Source organism: Diceros bicornis (assembly GCF_020826845.1).
Source record: "Diceros bicornis minor isolate mBicDic1 chromosome 30 unlocalized genomic scaffold, mDicBic1.mat.cur SUPER_30_unloc_2, whole genome shotgun sequence".
NCBI lineage: Eukaryota > Metazoa > Chordata > Mammalia > Perissodactyla > Rhinocerotidae > Diceros > Diceros bicornis.
In genome coordinates this window covers 3,859,881-3,874,266 of record NW_026690900.1, presented here as the reverse complement: position 1 = coordinate 3,874,266, position 14,386 = coordinate 3,859,881, and the positions used below count along the sequence as shown (strand labels likewise).

The 14,386-nt window shown below is 35.7% G+C and overlaps 1 pseudogene; it reads left to right on the top strand.

Annotated features, from left to right (window-relative positions):
* Positions 1–2,368: 2,368 nt before the first annotated feature.
* Positions 2,369–3,424, top strand: LOC131402132 (homer protein homolog 2-like; annotated as a pseudogene).
* The last annotated feature ends 10,962 nt before the right edge of the window (positions 3,425–14,386 follow it).

The window sequence follows — 14,386 nt, the reverse complement described above, 5'->3', positions numbered from 1 at the left end:
ATGAAACTTCAAGAATTATTTTACACTTCAGTAATCAAGACACTCTGGCACTGGCAGAATAGACAAATATATCTGTGACATAAGTTAGAGAGGCCAAAAATAGACGCACATAGATATAGTGAACTGATTTTAACAAAGGAGCAAAGACAATTCAATGGAGAAAAGATATTGTCAACAAATAGTGCTGGAATTGGACATACACGTTAAAAAAATGAATCCAGGGGCCGGGCCATGGCATAGTGGTTAAGTTTGGCACGTCCCACTTCAGTGGCCCTAGTTCACAGGTTCAGAACATGGGTCTGGACCTAATCCACTTGTCAGCCATGCTGTTGTGGTGACCCACATATAAAAAGTAGAGGCAGAGTGACATGGATGTTAGCTCAGAGCTAATCTTCCTCAAGCAAAAAAATGAAGATTGACAAGTGATGTTAGATCAGGGTTAATCTTCCTTATTAAAAAAAAAAAGAAAGAAAAAGAAAAGAAAAAATCGTCTAGACACAGACTTCAAGCCTTTCACAAAATTAAAACAACATGAATCATAAATATAAAACACAGAAGTATAAAACTCCTACATGATAACAGCAAAAATTTAGATGACTTTGGATTTGGTGGGGCCGGCCCTATGGCTTAGCAGTTAAGTGCGTGCACTCTGCTACAGGCAGCCTGGGTGCGGATCCTCGGTGCGCACTGATGCACTGCTTCTACAGCCATGCTGAGGCCACGTCCCACATACAGAAACTAGAAGGATGTGCAACTATGACATGCAGCTATCTACTAAGGCTTTGGGGGAAAAAAGGAGGAGGATTGACAATACATGTTAGCTCAGAGCTGGTCTTCCTCATCAAAAAGAGGAGGTTTAGCATGGATGTTAGCTCAGGGCTGATCTTCCTTACAAAAAGAAAATTAAAAAAAATAAAAACATAACTAAAAATGAATTTTGTAATGACTTTTTAGATATGACATTAAAGGCACAATTCATGAATAAAAGAATTGATAAGCTAGGTTTCATTACAATTAAAGTTTCTTATTCTCCTGTAGACACTATCAAGAGAACAAAAAGAGAAGCCACAGACTGGGAGAAAATATTTGCAGAAGTCATATTTAATAAAGGACTGTTTTTCAAAATATTCAAAGAAAACTTAAAAGTCAACAATAACAAAACATGCAAGCCGATTTCAAAATCTACATTCCCAGACACTAGCCAAGGGTGATCCTAATAATTAGGATTTTCTAAAGATAAGCAATTAGACCTATGTCAACTATATTGTGCAGAGTTATACAACAAATAAATGATCTTAAAGATGGTTATATGACTTTATTAAAGAGTTTTACTACTGTAGTTGAGTAGATAGACAGATGGACAGTATTTTCAACAAGTAAACAGAAGATACACGTTATTTTTAAATATCCAGAGAAATCTCCTTAAAAATGGAAAGATTTTAGGCTTCAAATTGTCAACAATTTCATGAAAGCAGAAACTCTGCAGTAGCCACTCTGAAATGACAATAGAAACTATCAATTAAACTGTAAACAAAAAGTAATATATGTAGTAACAAATGGCTGGATTTCATCGTTTCTTGTGGCTGAGTAGTATTCCATTGTGTATATATACCACATCTTCTTTATCCATCCATCCCTTGATGGGCACTTAGGTTATCAGAGGGGAAGTGGGTAGGGAGGTGGTGAAAGGGATAATTCGGCACAAGTGTGTGGTGATGGGTTGTAATTAGTATTTGGGTGGTGAACATGATGTAATCTATGCAGAAATATAAGTATAATGATGTACACCTGAAATTTATACAATGTTATAAACCAATGTTACTGCAATAAACAAAAATTTTTTTAAAAAGTAATATATGACCTCCAGCTGATTTCACTTAAAACATTCTTTTAAATAACTTCTGGATTAAATAAAATATCTAAATTAAGATTACTTTTAAGGAATCAGAGAACTGTTAAGTGGAAGCATAATGAAAGGAATCAAGGGGCCTGAATTCAGGTGACTAATTCTGCCAGTTACTAGCTTAATATGACAGGAAATTCGTGGATTCTGAACATTTTCTCTTACCCATCACTAAAATGAAGCTTTAACACTTTGATACTTGTGCACAACATAACATGACTTTCAAATACCAAAAATTAGTCACAATCGGGGGCCCTGGTGCTGGAAACCATGAGGATATGTAACGATACTGATTAGGGAGCTGGGCAACTTGATCACCTTGCCCCTGGTGGCACATTCCCTGCTGCACCTGGAGGTGGCGAGAGCAGCAGCTTCACAGAGTTGAGAGGTGCCAGCGCTGAGCCGTGTGGGCACAGGCCACCTTATGTGCTGCGTGGGGAGTAACTGAGAAAAGCAGTGCAGAAGATGAGAGAACAGCCCATCTTCACCATCCAAGCATGTCTTCCAGGTGGACTCCATCACCAAGAACTGGGTGTCAGCAAGTGAGCAGGAAGCCACCATATCCTACTTCTAGGTGTCACAAAAACAAGTATTGGATCCTAAGTTTGTAAGGAGCCAAAGTGATTATAAACAACACAAGCACACTTAATATTACTTTAATTAAAATATCACAGAAGTTTGGGCAGTGGACCAACAGTAGAGCCAAAGTGGTGTTTGGTTTGCGTTTTTCCCCTGAACAGCAGCTGACAAAGTTTGCAGAGAAATTTTAGGAGGTAAAAGATGCAGCCAAAGTAGCCAGAAACAAGTCCCAGGAGAAAATCAAATCCTTGAGTAATCATTCCCAAGAATCTGGGTGTGGAACTTCACCCTCTACTCAGGTTTACAGTGTCAATGGGGTACACAATGAAAAGGCCTCTCATATGGCTACCTTCCACACACAGCTGAAGTCTGAGAAGGACAAGCTGATTTGTGACATAGAGTGCTGCCAATGTGTAGAAATAGGAGAATAAGCTGCAGCCCCTGCAGGAGAGCAATATCTGGCTGCCCATGGCATTTCAGGAGTCAGTGGCTAGTGTGGAGCAGTGGAAGGGGCAGCTCTTTATCTGCCTTGAAGAGAATGACTGGCTATAGAAGAATATTGAAGACTTGGAAGAATAAAGCAGTGAGATAAACATAGAGAAGGAGAAGAATACCGAGTTGAAGAGAAGAATTGAGGATCTGGGGTCAGAACTCTGAGAAAAGGAGACAGGGTTAAAAGACCTCTGAAAACAAAGTGAAATCAAACCTCAGCTCATGTCAGAGTGTGAATACATCTCTGAGAAGTTAGAGGCAGCAAAGAGCGAGAATTAAGAGCACCTGGAAGACCGAGTGCTTTCTCTAAAGACAGTCACTAAGGAAAGTAACTAGCAACCATGCCACCTGAAGGCAGAATTGAAGAACCTCCTAGAGGTGCTGGACGGGAAGATCAATGAACTCCATGACTTCTGTGTAAGCCTCTCCAAGTTGGAAAAGGACAACTAGGGCAGGGATGAGACCACATGAGTCCCAAGTGTGTGTGTGAGACAAAATAGGACTAGGACATTCTCCTTTCTGTGTTGCTTCTGTAAATGCAGGTGCAATTTGTTGTGTTTCCAAGCCAGTTGTGTCACCTGCTCTCTCCTCTCCAGAATAGAAATCTCCTCTTGCTTCTCTGGCCTTGCGAGATTGTGGGCAACCGGAAGATTTCTGGAAGAAGTTAGATTTCTGGAAGAAGCTAGATTTCTAGATCTAGCTTAAGGATCCAGAAATAAGTCTGCCTTAAATATTTATGCAGTCACAGCAGGGATATTTATATCTTCCTTTTTTTTTTCGGGGAAGAAAAGTAGCCCTGAGCTAACATCTGTTGCCAATCTTCCTCTATTTTGTATGTGGGATGCTGCCACAGCATGGCTTGATGAGTGGTGTGTAGGTCTGCACCTGGGATCCAAACTTGTGATCCCTGGGCTACAGAAGCAGAGCATACAAACTTAACCACTACACCAATGGACTAGCTCCTATATATTTCTTAAGGGTTATTGCAACCATATTAAATGAAAAAAGTGTTTTATAGTCCAAATATGAATATCCTTTACACCTGCATTTTTAAAAATCATGTTCATAATATTTGAATGCCTACCAGGCACCAGTGCATGAGATGTAGAGATGACAATTTTCTTCTCAATAGATATTGAAATGCTTTAAAACAACCACTTAGTGGAGACTTGTCCAGTGGAAAAAAGTTTCTGGTGGGTGCATTTTCTGGCACGGGAATCACTTGCATGTACTTTATCCCCTTCCTACCTGCCCTCAGTTTATGAGGTTGTGACAATGACTCCATTCTTGGTTTTAATTTCTGAGCATATTGCTGTGCTGTGGGAACATGAAGTTTTGGTGCTTAGCACAGTATTTGACAGAAAGTAGGTTCTTATTAAATATTTGTTCAATTAAACATAAAAATATAATAAGCACACTCTGCAACTTACAGTCATATGGTATATTGCAGGGTGTATGTGCCTCAATCAAGAAACTCAAGATTTCAACAACTCAAGGCACTGTTACCTCTCACAAAATATCTGTGTGAAATATTTTACTCATGTGCATCACTTCGATGTCTGTAATTTTGAAGAACAACAGGGAAGAAATCTCTTTCTGACAATGGAAAATCTTTAGGAAGTTACAATAATCCTTAAAAGGTCCCACAGAATTGAAATGAACTTGTGGGAACTTTACAGGAACAGAAGTAAACAAAACAAATTATCCAGAGTAGTAATGAAACAGGGAAGTCAGTTCTTCCTCCAGATGCTGGGTGATCACACAGCCCTTCTATCTGGGTGGGGCGTCCACCTTGATTCCAGAGCAACTCAAATCAAACAGATCCAGACAAGAGCAATTCCCCATGGAAGGTCTCCGACGTGTGAGAGCACAATAGGAAATTAGGAAACACACAGGAAAACAACTTAAGGAAAAAGGGCCTGTAAAAATAGATGTTAGAATTATGTTTAAAATTTTAAAACAAACAAAAATGGAAATATTGGAAATCAAATAATGAGGAAAGATAAAAAAAATACTTGACAAACTATACTTGGAAAAAATATATAAATTAACGAGTTAAAAATATTTTAAGTTAAAAATTTTAATGTATGGCTTAAACATTAAATTAGATCAAGATGATGAGAAGATGAGTGAACGGGAATATTAAGCAGAGTGAATCCATTCAAAGTGCAGAACACAGAAAGACACAGTCGAATGCAACACAACTTCAGTTAGAGAGACTTGATGACTGCAGAGAGAATAAAGAAAACATATCTAACTGCATCATGAGATTTAGAGAATATATAAAGGGAATGCGCCTTGACGTCAATCTTAACAACAATGTTTTGGATTTGACAGCAAAAGCACAAGCAAAAAAAGAAAAAAACTAAACAATCTGGACTACTGAAACTAGAAATCTTCTGCAAAAAAAAGAATACCACTAAAAAAAAAAAGGAAACTTATGGAATGGGATAAAATATTTTCAAATTGTATGTTTGATAAGAGGTTAATATCCAAATTACATAAAGAACACAGAAAACTCAATAGCAAAAATAAAAAGCCAAACAAGCTGATTAAGAAATGGGCAGAGGAAGATATGCAAATGTCCAAGTACATGAAAGGCGCTCATTATAACTAATAATCAAAGAAATCCCACTAATATTAGGCAATCCCACTTCTAGGTATGTATCCAAAGGAGATGAAAACAGAATCTTGAAGAGATATCTACACTTTCGTGATTATTGTAGCATTATTAACAGTAGGCAAAATATGAAAGCAATCGAAGTATCTATCAACAGATGAATGGGTAAAGATGTGGTGTATACCATAGAATATTATTCAATCATGAGTAAGAACAAAATCTTGCTATTTTCAACAACATGTATAGAATACGAGGGCACTATGCTAAACAAAACAAGCCAAAGAGAAAAAGGCAATGCCTGATATTGTTTATATGTGGAATCTGAATAAAAAAGTCAAACTTATAGAAACAGAGAGTTGAAAAGTGGGCTGGGGTTGGGGGAAATAGGGAGATGTTGGTAAATGAGTACAAATTTTCATCTCTAATACAAATAAGTTCTGAGGATATAATGTAAATCATGGTGACTATAGTTGCTAACACTGTATTGTATAATTGAAACTTGCTAAGAGAGTAGAGCTTAAATATTCTCAACAATAAAAGGAGATAAATGTGTCAAGGGATGGATGTGTTAATTAACTAGATGGGGGGATCCTTTTACAATGTATAGGTATATTAAATCATCATAATGTACACTTTAAATATCTTACAACTTTATTTGTCAATTTTACCTCTATAAAACTGAAATTTAAAAGAGAGACAGAATGAAAAGAAACAATGAAATAAACAATTATCTATATATTTCTAAAATTGAAATCAGACACGGGTCTTTCTATCCATAAATGTTTTGCATCATAAAATAAATAAATAAAGAGAAATAGTGGAACAAAAATATGAGTCAAACGTCCTAACACAAAGAGAAGAAACATGCTTGAAAGTAGTAACAGGAGAGATATCCTACAAAGATGACAACGAATTCTCCACTGTTTTTTTATTTTTGGTGTTTTTTTGGTGAGGAAGATTGGCCCTGAGCTAACATCTGTGTCAATCTCCGTCTATTTTGCATGTGTGATGCTGTCACAGCATGACTTGAGGAGCAGGGTGTAGGTCCATGACTGGGATCCGAACCCATGAACCCCAGGCCACTAATGTGGAACACATGAACTTAACCACTATGCCACCAGGCAGGCCCCTGAACTTCTCCAGTTTTACTAGCCATAATCCATAGAAATAAAACATTAAGTGTTCAGGGGAAAAACATATTCAAGCTAGAATTCAATAGTTAGCTAAAATATTTTAAATGAACAAGTGTAAAACAAAATAATTTCACAAGTAAAAATTTGATTTCCAAAGAAGCTTCTAAAGTGTACACTTGAACATGAAGAAAAAATTTCCCTCTATGAAGATTTGAAAATCAAAATAAAAGTGTAGGAAACTTGTAAACATATGAGAATATCCAAACAAGTTGAATACAGAATGAAATAAACACAAAGAAATTTCTATCACAGGTTTCGGTATCTAGATATATTAAACTATAATTCCATACATTTTAGTTAAATCAGAGGGCAAAATCTGTGCTAGCAATAATTTTTATTTTTTTTTGCTAGTGAATAGTTGCCCTGAGCTCACACCTGTTTCCAATCTTCCTCTTTTTTTTACTTGAGGAACATTAGCCCTGAACTAACATCTGTGCCAATCTTCCTCTATTTTGTATGTGGGTCATTGTCTCAGAATGGCTGATGAGGGCCGTAGGTTTCCTCCTGGGACTGAAACCCATGAACCTGGGCCACCGAAGTGGAGCACACCAAATTAACCAATACACCATGGTGCAGGCTCCTAGCAGTAATTTTAATTGATGACAGAGGATCTATTGTCAAGACTAATTTTCATTGGAAATGTTAAAAATTGATGTTACTTTTACAACCTAATTTTTTAAATGTTGACTATGCTTTTGTCAGAACCGATTAACACCAAAGCATAGGCAGCAGCATAGAGATTGAGCACAAGCCACTGGACATCTGAGAAGACTGGATCATCTTCTCATAACAAGGATGAAGAGGATGAAAATATGATGTCCACTTAGTACATGATCACAAAGAAACACACCAGCAGAAGGATGGTCTGGGTGGCCCTTTTCTCTCTAGAGGCTTTTGGGGAGAGGCTGTTGCTGTGAATGTGCTGGGGCCATAACGGATTCCTGAATAAGTGAATCATCATATACATACTTGGGACCAGAATAATTCCTACAAAGAAGTAGTCTCTGGATATCAGAGTGGGAAACAGGCCACTGATGAGTAGAGATCACTGGGTAAAGTGAGCAGTGTTTACTGAGAATCAGAAGATTAGTCTGGGTCACATTGGAAGAAGCAACAGTGTAGATCAGGTTACCATTGCAAGATACACATAAGGATCATAAGAAGAAGAAAATATGCACAATTTAATTTGTGAATTTATGTTTCCACCTAGACAACCAGGATGTGCCTGGGCTGATGGTAATGGCCGAGAGCATGCTCAGGAGGACTACAGATGGAGATACATCTAATCACCCTGCTTACAAGAAAATACACCTTACATTTGAAGTCCTTCCAAAAATTTAGTTACTAAAATGTCTGGCGACACCAAAAATACTAAAACGAGAAGCATCAGTATGCACATGAGGGTCAGGGGACTGTTGGTGAAGTATGTAGACTTCTGCCTAAGACACAGAATTGTGAAGATTCAGAGGAAAAGGAGGAAGCTGTTCATTGAGGATCCAATGCCAGCTTGGAAAAGAAGCTTTTCTTAATGGTAACGTGAGTGGAAAGTGTGTTCATCTTAATGGCAAAGATGAAACGTATATTTTGTTTGTCTGAAAAAAATAAAAAACATCAACATTATTTATTTCTTGGTCAAAGTCATATTTATCATCATTTTTATTTCATCCAATAATTTTTGATATATCCTAAATATCTCCTATAAATTCTAAAATAATCAGCCTCACTATTATTTTACATGTGTAATATTATAATAGATTTGAGAAATAATAGGTATGTAAAACCTACATATTACATTTTGACTCATAATCATGTCTGAGTAAGGTGTCCACTATCTATACTTCTTTAATTCCTGGGTATTCCTCTTTAGTAAGCATTTCTTTGCTATTTTTCCTTCTTTTGTTTAATATTTACCACCCATAACAGTGATAGGCACAGAAAAATTATTCAGTGTTTTTTGTGCAAGTGAAGTGAAGTAAGTGGGAAAAGATTCACCAAAACAAAAGAGAATGTTTCCACGTTTTCTGGAATTTGTAAAATTCTGACTTATTTTCTATAACCAACGCTTGGGAGAGATAATGGAGTAATTTCAAGAATTTTAAGCAATTTTTGGGGGGTTTCAAGTGAAAGGAGACTGGAGTCCCTTAATGTCAATCTGTTTTTTTAAAAAGTCCTAATGGGACATGACAATATTCAAATCCTATATTTGTTTACTGTTACTTCTGTAATAATTTACTAATAACTTGATGATTTAAACAACAGAAAATTTTTATCTACAGTTTTGGCAGTCTGAAGCCTGAAAAGATTTCACTAGTTTAAAGTCAAGGTCTCTGCAGGGCTACATTCCTATATGGAGAGTTTAGGGATAATCTATTTCCTTTACTTATCACACTTATAGAGGCCACATATTTCTTGGCTTGTAGGCCCCTTATAATTTCAAAGCCAGCAATAAACAATTGAGTCTTTTTTACATAGCATCACTCAGGCACTGTGTCTCTTGACCCATTGTTCCACAGTTAAGGCCCTTTGCGATTACATTGTGCCCATCCAGATAATCCAAGTTAATCTATCTTAAAGTCAGTTTATTAATAACTTTAATTCAACCTACAAGTTTAATTCTTCTTCAAATAATCTAATATATTGATAGGTACTGAGAAGCAATATGTTGATATATTTTGGGGGCTATTATTATGCTTAGCATAAGTCCTCTTAATATTATCTCCTCAAAATCGTCTTGACTCTCTCTCTGGTTAGTTTCCATCTCACATACCCTTTATGAAAACTCTCTTCATCTCAGTAGGGAATTTCTAAAGTTCAACTAAATTATCAAGAGCATAAACACAACTTTTCTCCACCTTATGATATCCATGTGGTGGCATCAAAATGAACAAACATTGATCCTTTTCTTGAGACTGTCCTTCACACAGGAACACACACCAAAAACTTGAAAAATACTTAGGTCACCAGTAGTAAAGATTATTCCCTTTAACTCTTCTGTTTTAAGTGATGAGATGTTTATTTATTTATTAATTTACCTATTTATGTATTTATTTATTCATGCATACTTATATACATACATACTTTGGTGAGGACATTTATTTTCTACCCTCTTAACAAATTTCAATTAAAAAATACAGTGTTATTGACTATAGTTGCACCCTGTTATACATTAGGTTCCCAGAATTTATTTATCTTATAACTGAATGTTTGTACGCTTTTACTAATTTCTCTCTATTTCCCCCACACCGCAGTCCCTGGAAAACACATTCAACTCTCTGTTTCTATAAGATTGAATGATTTTCTTATATTTTTCACACATAAATGATACCAAAGAGTATTTGTCGTCCTTCGTTTTGCTTATTTCACTGTGCATAATGAACTCCAAGTTCATCCATGTTGGCACAAATAGAAGGATTTCCTTGTTTTTAAGGCCGAATGACATTCTTTTGTATATGTATCTATATACAACATGTGTATATATATCACATTTTTTATCCATTCTTCTGTCAACAGACACCTTGTTTCCATACCTCCTTTAACTCTTAAGCAAGATATATCTAACATCAGAACCTATTGTGAAAATTTCACTAAAGAATTTTAAAAATTATTTTCATGTATCACTTTCCCTGGATGCAAGCAGCAATATTGTCTCCAATTAATTCAATCTAGAGTTTAGAAAAAATCATATGTATAACATCAAAATAAAGAAAAAAACCTAACATTCCTTCATATTCTTCTTTTGAGGTTGGTGAATGTTTGGTTGTGTTTTCAAGGTTACTTGAAGTATAAATATAAATGTGAAGGCAACTTTACCGTATTAGTTTATTACTTCTAAAAGTTTTCTGGTGGATTCTTTAGGGTTTTCTCTATATAAAATCATGTCATCTGCAAATAGTGACAGTTTCACTTCTTACTTTCCAATTTGGGTCCCTTTTATTTCTTTTTCTTGACTGATTGCTCTGGCTAGGACTTCCAGTACTATGTCAAATAAGAGTGGTGAGAGTGTGCATCCTTGTCTGGTTCCTGTTCTCACTCAAGTGAGGCTCCTGAGTTAACTGATGCTGAGCCTGGATTGGGGAGGACAATAGATCCCATGAATTGGAGTTACCAGGCAGAATACAAGGGGCTTACTTACATTTCAATTTCAGATATAAACAAATATTTTTTTAGTAGAAATATGTCCCAAATATTGCAGAAAAATTTTGCACGCAAATACACAAATATTTCCTGCTTATACACACACAAAAATTTGTTGTTTAACTGAAATTCAAGTTTAACTGAGTTTCTTGCATTTTTGTTTTCTGAATCTGGCAACTCTACTTTGGAATAATTGTGGGATTTGGAATAACATGGTACAGAATATGGAAGAAATAGAATAGGATAAATATTTATTGATGACGCATGTAAGTTGATCAGAGTGTACAGGAGAACTGGGCTTGAACTGATTCATAAAAAAATCATCATTCTTAATTTACAACAATGCACTCATGTTGAGAGGTACAATCAGGTGCTCATGGGTTTGAGAGTGAAGCCCCCGAGCACACTCAAGAGACAGACAATGCAGATCATGTTCATTTTTATTATAGTGTCTAGATTTTAGGTTATTCTCAAAATTCTATACCCCAACGAATATAATAACTGTGAATAACTATGGGAAAATAACACCATTAAATAAACCAGGAATGAAATACTGATCATAAAACTTATGGGCTTAGATCAGACACCTGAAGGAAAGAGAAAGAATGTAATGAAAGTAAGAAGTCATTTTTAAGAAACTAAACACTACTTTATGAGACAGCAAATATTTTATTTTGAGAAAATGTATTTTGGTAATTTTTTTCCACATCTTTATAACTACATTTTATATTTAGGATTGTTTTATTTATGAATGATACCATTTCTGTACAGGTCTTTGCACTCTGTCTGGTTTTCATAAAATTATATAACCTCCATCATAAAATAACATATCAGGCTTTACTATATTATTACATGAATTAATAATTTTATTTTCACCATCAATTTTGTCATGTTATATGAACAGCCTTGCAAAATCTGCTATGAGTGATTTTACATCAACAACATAAAGCCATCATGAGAATTGCAGGTGGCAAGTAGCAAGAGTTAGCAACATGGGAAACACAGTTGGCAATTTGGGGAAGGAAAATACTTTCCAATGTAGGTGAGTTCCATCAAAAGACCTTTATGAAATGTAACAATACTAGAAGAATATATAATAAGCATTACATACTTCTGAATAATTGGAATACATGTACTATTCTTTGGCAACTGAACAAAGTGTAGGATGCAGTTGGAAGCACAATGTTTGCTGACAAGATAGTCATAATTGCAACCCACTTAATTTTCAGCTTTCCTGAGAAAAAAGACAAATTGGCAAAGTGTCACTGCAGAGGTCAGATACAGAGAAACAAATAAGGAGATGAACACTTATCACGTGGTACAAATTTTAAGAAAACTAGCAAATCGTGTCTGGAAATGTATTTTTCTACTTACAATCAATAAGATACCAGAAAAGCTTAATAATTTTTTTGTTTCCTAAGGGCTTGTAAGGTCTTCTAACATAACAACCCTGTGATTCACACTAACAACAATATGAGAGTTATAACAATTACTAACTATATCAATTCTTGAATTTGGAAGAAAATGGAGATGGTGTTTTCTGTTTCCCAGATACTCTGTTCAGGATCAATTCAGGCCAACAGTCTCAGACATTCTCTCTCCTAAATGCCTGCAAATCTTTGACCTTTTAAGACAAATGCTTTCCAGACAAGCTTAAAATTCTCTAATATTCATAGACATTAATAGGGGTTTTATATTAATCAAGTTTCTTGAAATTATGAAGCCTTCTTGAGCCAGAAATTGACCATCACCATCATAATCACTTTCTCCATTTTGTTTACAACAGTATCCTGATACCATCTTCACTCTCTTCCATTTTAAAGACATGTGGTACTAAAAACAAAAGAAAAGAAAAACTATCTTTACTGATACAATGTCAACATGAAACTTTCACAATTCAACCATTAAATTGAATTTTACATGCCATTTTTTGTGAACATATGCTCTAAAGAGCAATTTATAATTTAAAACTTTCAGAAGAAGCACTATATATTAACTTTGATCCTACACGCGTAAAAGTGCTACAATATGTGAGACACTTGCCAGACATAGACCAAAGGTCTCTCAGGGTTTAGATGTTAACATTTAGAAAATGGCTATAATAACTTCAATATATTTTTTAAAAGAGACAAAAAAAACCTATAAAATATCCCTCTCACTTTTTGTTTTTTCTATTTTAGAAAAGGAACTATTAAAATTAAGGGCCTTCTGTATATCTTCTTTGGAGAAATATCTGTTCAGGTCTTTTGCCCATTTTTTAATTGGGTTAGTAGTTTTTTTTTGTTGTTGAGATGCATGAGTTCTTTATATATTTTGGAGATAGAGCCATTATCAGATGTATGGTTTTCAAATATCTTCTCCCAATTGTTAGGTTGTCTTTTCATTTTGTTGGTGGTTTCCTTGGCTGTGCAGAAGCTTTTTAGTTTGATGTAGTCCCATTTGTTTATTTTTTCTATTGTTTCTCTTGCCCGGTCAGACATGGTGCTTGAAAATATGTTGCTAAGACCGATGTCGAAGAGCATACTGCCTAGGTTTTCTTCTAGAAGTTTCATAGTTTCAGGTCTTACATTCAAGTCTTTAATCCATTTGGAGTTAATTTTTGTGTATGGTGTAAGGTAAGGTTCTACTTTCATTTTTTTGCATGTGGCTACCCAGTTTTCAAACACTATGGTTGAAGAGACTTTCTTTTCTCCACTGTAGATACACAGATGGCCAACAGACACATGAAAAGATCTTCAAAATCATTAACTATCAGGGAAATGCAAATCAAAACTTCAACGAGATATTACCTCACACCCGTCAGAATGGTTATAATTAACAAGACAGGAAACATCATATGTTGGAGAGGATGTGGAGAGAAGGGAACTCTCATACACTGTTGGTGGGAGTGAAAACTGGTGCAGCCACTATGGAAAACAGTATGGAGATTCCTCAAAAAATCAAGGATAGAACTACCATATGATCCAGCTATTCCACTGCTGGGTATTTACCCAAAGAACTTGAAAACACCAATGCATAAAGATACATGCACCCCTGTGTTCATTGCAGCATTATTCACAATAGCCAAGACTTGGAAGCAACCTAAGTGCCCATCAAGGGACGAATGGTTAAAGAAGATGTGGTATATATACACAATGGAATACTACTCAGCCATAAGAAATGATGAAATCCAGCCATTTGTGACAACATGGATGGACATTGAGGGTATTACGCAAAGCGAAATAAGTCATAGGGAGAAGGTCAAATACCTTATGATTTCCTTTATTAAGTATTAGATAATAACAGCAATAAACAAACACATAGAGACAGAGACTGGATTGGTGGTTACCAGAGGGGATGGGGGGAGGGGGGAGGGCGAAAGGGATAATTCGGCACATGTGTGTGGTGATGGGTTGTAATTAGTATTTCGGTGGTGAACATGATGTAATCTATGCAGAAATAGAAGTATAATGATGTACACCTGAA